The sequence below is a fragment of the Macaca mulatta genome, chromosome 1, assembly GCF_049350105.2.
Source record: "Macaca mulatta isolate MMU2019108-1 chromosome 1, T2T-MMU8v2.0, whole genome shotgun sequence".
In the NCBI taxonomy this organism is placed as follows: Eukaryota; Metazoa; Chordata; class Mammalia; order Primates; family Cercopithecidae; genus Macaca; species Macaca mulatta.
The window spans coordinates 56,503,516-56,509,731 of record NC_133406.1 but is presented as its reverse complement, the minus strand read 5'-3'; the positions used below and the strand labels follow the sequence as shown (position 1 = coordinate 56,509,731).

The 6,216-nt window shown below is 35.3% G+C and overlaps 2 non-coding genes across 2 annotated transcripts; both read left to right on the top strand.

Annotated features, from left to right (window-relative positions):
- The first annotated feature begins 577 nt into the window (after positions 1 to 577).
- Positions 578 to 687, top strand: MIR181A-1 (microRNA mir-181a-1). The gene has a single exon (NR_032062.1). It is a non-coding gene; the product is annotated as a microRNA mir-181a-1 (primary transcript).
- A 61-nt stretch (positions 688 to 748) lies between these two features.
- MIR181B-1 (microRNA mir-181b-1) lies at positions 749 to 858 on the top strand. Its single transcript, NR_032063.1, has one exon. It is a non-coding gene; the product is annotated as a microRNA mir-181b-1 (primary transcript).
- Positions 859 to 6,216: the final 5,358 nt, after the last annotated feature.

Sequence of the window (6,216 nt, the reverse complement as noted above, 5' to 3'; positions counted from 1 at the left end):
AAGCTAAGGAAAATGAATTGAGCTGGTTTCTTCATTTATAATTTGTTCAGTATTTTCTAAATAAGATTATTCTTAGTAAATTACACTAATTTTAAAACCTTATTTTAGAATAAAATATAGTAAATATATAATGTAAATATAAATGATATCATCAATGCTAATTTACTTTGAGGAAATCTAAGGTAATTCTGTTTAATTTTTGTATAAACTATATACATAATGCTTGCCCATTATAAGCGTAACGATATTTAAATAATAAGATATTGTTTGGATTTTATGCCCCAACGTACTTTGAATAACAAATTCTCCCTGTCTTTAACAGTGAGATAATTCCATCTCTGGAACTAAGCCAATATAGGCCATTTTTTAGCTTAATGAAACCGACCCTTTTCTCTCCTACAATGTGATGTGGAGGTTTGCCAAACTCTTCGTTGGAAGAACCACGCTTCTTATTTGTCTTCTTCTGTATTCTTTTGAAACGGCATAAAAATTCATAAAATATATGACTAAAGGTACTGTTGTTTCTGTCTCCCATCCCCTTCAGATACTTACAGATACTGTAAAGTGAGCAGAATTCTGAGTTTTGAGGTTGCTTCAGTGAACATTCAACGCTGTCGGTGAGTTTGGAATTAAAATCAAAACCATCGACCGTTGATTGTACCCTATGGCTAACCATCATCTACTCCATGGCACTCAGAATTCGTTGAAGACAGGAAACCAAAGGTGGACACACCAGGACTTTCTCTTCCCTGTGCAGAGATTATTTTTTAAAAGGTCACAATCAACATTCATTGCTGTCGGTGGGTTGAACTGTGTAGACAAGCTCACTGAACAATGAATGCAACTGTGGCCCCGCTTTTTGCTGTCACAATCAACAGATATTCCATCTTTGAAAGATGTGTTCAGAGTAGTACTATTGTTCTTTAAGTTTTCAAATCCGTCAGCATCTTCTGTTTCATTTGTTCAATTTATATCATGTGATGGGATTTCAGTGAAAAAAGGCACAGGTTTAAACAAGAATAAAACTTCTCTACCTTTTGTATGCTATAAACACAGCATGTTTTAGAAAAGGCAAAACTATTTTGTCCATCTAACGTATAGTATCATCATCTAGGTTAGCTCACCTTCTTACTGTTGTAGTGTGAGTGAAAAGAAGACTTGAAGATGGACGTCAGCACCCATGCCATTGACAGCAACAACACTTACAAATATGTGTTCTTTACAACTTTTGTTAGGTGTTCTGGTCAAAGTGGGATAGAAACACCAGATAAGTTTAGCTTTCTGCTTCTCTGGGTGAGGATTTGCTCATATAATTCTGCCTCTTGCTATGTAACATGCTAAAGAAGAAGAAAATAATATATACATAACTATATAACTATCAGAACACTTATGACAGTCATATAGTAGATTGATTCTCCCAATTCAATTTCCACTTTAAATTAAAACGTTACCCACTTACTTTGTGCATGAACTGTGTGGTTAGACTTACAGTCATGGCCCATTAATTGCCTCATGTTTACTCATCTGACTTTTCAAGTAAAAACCCATGCATATCATGGTTTTTCTTAAGTGGTTTGCCTCTGCATTTTTATATAGGACATTTGTCATTAAATTTGATCACAGCAGTTTTAAGTTTACCATTTGTAATGATAATAATTATATAGCAAACTAAAATGCTTTCTTGAGTGTCTATGTTTGGAGTACCTGGATGGCTTCAATGTTCATTTTTTTAAAAAATTGTCAAATACACTATCCTTTCTTTTCCTTGATCTTTTAAATCTCATTTGCCTTTAACTCCCATTGCTGAAACCCATCTCTGGGACCCAGCTCTAGACCTCATCATAACCTTAAAGTATTTTACCACATCTGATATCTAATATTCCACTCTGTCTGTCACGTCTTACCATTCTAGTTTCTCATTCTCTTATCACCAAGGCAACTGTCCTTTCAATATCAGTGTTGCTGAAAAATAAAATCACATCATCATATGGACACTTTAATACACATAGTCAGGGGCCTCCGAATGCCTCAGTCCCTCAACTCTGACCTAGCTTTTCTTCTACTCCACTCCCTCGTGCTTAGCCTAAATGTTTACCTCTTTCCTCAACTGCTCCTTTCCACGATTCCACTCTCAACAGATGAACTGACTTCTGTTTTCATTGAGAAGCTTGAGTCCATGTGATTATTCCCTCTACTTCCTTGTTTATAGCCTATGAATGCGTAGGATTCTGCCCTGAGTTCTCTCATGTGAGCCTCCTGCCTTGCTCAGGACATCTCTTCCCCTATGATATCCCCCTTCTCTCTCACCATCTGGCTCCATTTCACATGTGACAACGTTCAGTTTTCTCTCTTCTCAAATAGAAAACAAAGGAATTTTGAGAAAAACATTCTCCATACTTTCTTTATCCGCAAGTTACTTACCCCACTTCTTTTCTTCTTTTTAAAAGCTAAGATTTTAGAAATAGTATGTAGTAGCCTGCAGCACTGTCTTTATTTGTTTACTCCCCATTTCACCTCAATTATATATAATTCAGCATCTTCTACTATTTCTCTCTCCCACTTGTGCGTAACATCATTGTAATGACACTGCTTTTCACCAAAACACCAGCGAGCTCCATATTGCCAAATACAAATCAAACTTTTCTGCCAATTATCCTACTCGAACTCCCCTTGAGGCCGAACACCGCTACCACTTCTTCCTAAACTCCAGTCCCCATTCACTTGTGTGATCCCACTCTCATTTGGATTTCTGTCTTTATTACAGTAATGTCATATTTATTTATTATTAAGAAGCTCTTCATCTGCTTAAACTCCCAATGCCAGTATCCTTCTGAGACCCATCCTTAACTTTCTGGCTTTTTTCTCTTCTCTCGTCTCACAATCTTTGAAGGAATCTCAGGCACGTGAATGATGTTTACATCTGCTCAGATGCTGCGGATACCCAAGTCTTTATCTCCAGCTTACATATCCCAAACCTACATATCTGTCTTCTGCTCTTCTCATAGACCCAAGCCCATTCATGACTACAGATAACTTATCATCTTTTTCCCAAGGGATAATACCCTTGATCTACTTAGCAACCAAAGCCATAAATCTCGATTCATTTCATGTTCCTGAACCTTGCTTCCTCTCCTTTTCTAAACATGTAATCGCACAGTCCTGAAGATGTTTACCTTTTATCCTGCTAATATTTCAATTATTATGTATAACCTTAGTCCAGAAATGCACCCTTATTACTTGGACTATTCCAATAGTCTCCTAACTCCCACCATCAGCCAGCCATCTGTTCAATATTTTCTTCAAGGCGTTTTTAAAAAGTGATTTTAAAAACGTAATCTTATTGTGAAACCCTTTAATGCACCTGGAATAAAATATTTGATAGATGGATAGTTCTGGTGGGAAAAGTGTTGTGAATATTAGCTAAATGAGAAAAAATAGTATCTTGGACTTCATATAAGTTCTCAAGCTTAATTTAAGTATATTAAGGAATTAAATGTAATTTTTGAAAATTTTCTAAAATAAACATAGTCGAAGATTTAATATCCTTGAAATGGTGAAGAACATTTTCAATTTTAACACAAATGAGGCAAAAAGAAAAGAAAAGACAAAAGAATGGGTGGCTTTGACTGCATTGAACTTCAAACTATAACGTGTCAAAAATAACCACATAATGAAAAGGCAGATAGCCAAATGAAAATGAATATGAACAATAAGAAAGAAAAAAGATTAATAAACTTAATATATAACATTTTTAATATACAAAAAGCAGTAAGAAAAAATTAGCAATTAAAGAGACAAATGAACAGTGGACATGAATAGAGCGGTCAGAGATGTAAAGCAAATGAGACATACATGATGCCAAATTCTGCTTTACTTATGAAAATTCAAATTAAAAACCATGAGAAGTAATATTTCTTTAGTAAAGCTAACTGATGAAGAAAATTTAGTGATGGTAACATGAATGTTCTCATACTATACTATATTGTCTTTGGTTTCTGCTGAAATTTCTGGGCTTGATTTTTCCATTTCCATTAGTTTCTTTTTGGAACATGGAAACACACCCTTCCAGCTATGGCAAATTAGATCAGAAGTACACACCTGTGCCAAAGGGACTCCATCCATTCATTTGACTGAAACTTTTATGTTTTCATTCTTACGAATTTGAATTAAAATAAACATAAATCCTTCAGGAGTAGAAGGTGTGTACAAAATGTATAATTCCATGAAGATTTGGAATAGATTAACATTTTACTTCTCTTATATGTAAAAAAAAAAAGTAAATAAAAGATGCAAGGTGGTCAGTGAAGAGCAGCTACAAGAAATAGACATGAGATTTTTGCAGTTCCCTGAGAGATGGATGAAAAAGCTTTAGTCCAAAAAGCTCCAGGTTCAGAAACCATTTTCGCAGCCATCTTTGCTCTGCTTTTTTTTTTTCTTGATGACTGTTTTAGGAGTCTATAATAATTTTAATGGCTTAAAATAAGTCCTATTTTATTTAGCTAAGAATGGTTTGTGTTCTTTGCCTTCAGAACATATACAATGCTTATGAGAGCATGATCTGATTTAAATGTTATGGAAACAATTTTATCAATAATTTAACAATGCTTGTACACTTTTAATCAATAATGTATTTCTAGAATTCCCATTTACCTATGTATTTATTTTTAATAGACTAATACTAATTATCTATGTTTATGGGATACAATGTGAATTGCTTTTGCTTTTTTGTTTTTTGTTTTGAGACTGAGTTTCATGCCTGTCTCCCAAGCTGGAGTGCAATGGCGCAATCTCAGCTCACTGCAACCTCCGCCTTCAGGGTTCAAGCGATTCTTCTACCTCAGCCTCCCAAGTAGCTGAGATTACAGGTGCATGCCACCACACTTGGCTAATTTTTGTATTTTTAGTAGAGGCGGTGTTTCGCCACATTGGCCAGGCTGGTCTCGAACTCCACAACGTGATGTTTCAATCTATAAATATAATGCAGAAAAATTACATCAAGGTAATTAACATATCTACCACCTCAAGAATTTATCATTTTTTGATGGTGAGAATGTTAACAATCTGTTCTTTTTGGCAATTTTGAAATATACAACACATTATTATTAACTGTGGTCTCCATGCGATATGATAGGATCACTAAAACTTATTCCTCTAGTCTAAGTAAAGCTTTGTAAACTTTAATAAACGTCTCTACTATCACTGTTCCTCTCACAGTCTCCCAACCTCCAGTAACCACATTTTTATTCTCTGTTTTTATTAAATTAAACTGTTTAGATTCCACATGTAAATGAGATCGTACAGTATTTATCTTTCTGTGCCTCCCTTATTTCACTTAGCATAATGTCCTCCAGTTTCATATATGTTGTCAGGAATAGCAGAATTTCCTGCCTTTTTAGATGAATAATTTTTCATTATGTATGCCACATTTATTTTAATCCATTCATCTATTGAGCACTTAAGTTGCTTCCATATCTTAGTTATTGGGAATGAAGTTGGAGAGAACACGAGATTGTAGATGTCTCTTTGTTGTACCAATTTTCAATTCCTTCGAATATATGCCCAAAAGTGAGATTGCTGGATCATATGGCAATTCTCTTATTATTATTTTGAGGAACTTCTATACTATTTTCCAAAATGGCTATACTAATTATTTACATTCCCATCAACAGTATACAAGGGCTCTCTTTTTCTCCACATCCTCACCAACACTTCTCATTTGTTTTTTTGATAATGGTTATTCTAACAGGTGTGACAAGATATCTTAATGTAGCTTACACTTGCATTTACCTTATGACAAAAGGTGTTGAGGCCGGGAGCGCTGGCTCAAGCCTGTAATCCCAGCACTTTGGGAAGCCGAGGCGGGCAGATCACGAGGTCAAGAGATCGCGACCATCCTGGCCAACATGGTGAAACCCCGTCTCTAGCAAAAATACAAAAATTAGCTGGGTGTGGTGGTGCATGCCTGTGGTCCCAGCTACTCTGGAGGCTGAGGCAGGAGAATCACTTGAACCCAGGCAGCAGAGGTTGCAGTGAGCTGAGATCGCACCACTGTAGTCCAGTCTAATGATAGAGCAAGACTCTGTCAAAAAAAAAAAAAAAAAAAAAAAAAAGATGTGTATGTTGACCATTTGTATATCTTCTTTTGGTAAATGTTTGCTCAGATCCTTTATCCATTTTTTAATTATGTTTTTTTCTTTTCTTGCTATTGAATTGTTT